The sequence below is a fragment of the Colobus angolensis genome, unplaced genomic scaffold (assembly GCF_000951035.1).
Source record: "Colobus angolensis palliatus isolate OR3802 unplaced genomic scaffold, Cang.pa_1.0 Scaffold43, whole genome shotgun sequence".
In the NCBI taxonomy this organism is placed as follows: domain Eukaryota; kingdom Metazoa; phylum Chordata; class Mammalia; order Primates; family Cercopithecidae; genus Colobus; species Colobus angolensis.
The window spans coordinates 64,371-65,411 of NW_012117710.1; the positions used below are offsets into that span (position 1 = coordinate 64,371).

A 1,041-nucleotide genomic window follows, 5' to 3' on the forward strand; every position below is an offset into this window, starting at 1 on the left:
GTAGTGCAGAGCTCCCTGCCTGGCTGAGCTCTGCTTCCTCTGTCTCTTGCCACTGCTGACCACAAGGGCCCCCCAGTGTGCCCTCTGCCTTCCAGACATGCCAGGCATCTCAGTCCCTGTATGTGCCAGGCTGAGTGGCACATTCCCTTTGTCTTGTGCCCCTCCCTTCTGGCTCTCTGGCTGATGAAATCCCAGTTCCCCTTCCAGCAGCCTGCCCCTTAAGACTGGGGCATCCCCTGGTGCTGTGCCAGGGTCGTCTGTCCTCCTCCAGAGACAGGGAACCCTGGGCGGGCCGCATGCCCCAGCGCCTTGTGCCCTGGGGCCCAGTACACAGTAGTGTGCAGCTGTGTGGGAATGCATTGAATGCAGGCTCCACGGCACTGGCCCTGAAAAGGGGAGGACATCGGAGACAGCCTAGGTGGGTTTGTGCATCTGTGGGGGGACCTGGAGCTCAGGCCCGTGGTGACTCCCCAAGGTGAGCGGCTCTGATCGTGACACACCCAGGAGGTGTCGGATGTCACATGTCACGTCTGTGGGTTGCCTGGAGCCGGGGTGCCCGGGAGCACCTGGACTACATGGGTTGTGGGTTCCCCTGGTTAAAACCAGTGAGCAAAGGCAGGTGGCTATGTGTAGGCACAGAGCTGGGCCCTCCAAGTCCGACTTTGCCAAAGCCTCACAGTAGACAGGGGCAGGCCTTATTAGTTCTGCTTTGCAGATGGGAAACTGAGTCTGGGAATCCGGAAGGGACTGGCCAGAGCTGTCCAGGTGACCACAGGTGCCTGGAGGCAAGCCAGGAGCTGCCTGGGGTCTGCATACCTGCTCCTGAGGGGCCTGTGCCCTCCCTGCCCCAGGGAGCCACATCCTCACACTTGCCCCTTTGGCCTGCACCCCAGGGGACTGGTTGAATGAGGACGTGGCCTACCACTGGCTGCCCGCCCTGCACCACCTGCTGGGCCATGGCAAGCTGGCGGAGCACTTCTACCTCAAGGCCCTGTAGCTCTGCAACTCGCTGCTGGAGTTTGACGAGGAGACCCTCTACTA

General features: G+C 61.6%; 1 pseudogene; it reads left to right on the forward strand.

Annotated features, from left to right (window-relative positions):
* The window catches only part of LOC105522462, an 80,367-nt pseudogene that overhangs the window by 16,974 nt on the left and 62,352 nt on the right, over positions 1 to 1,041 (forward strand).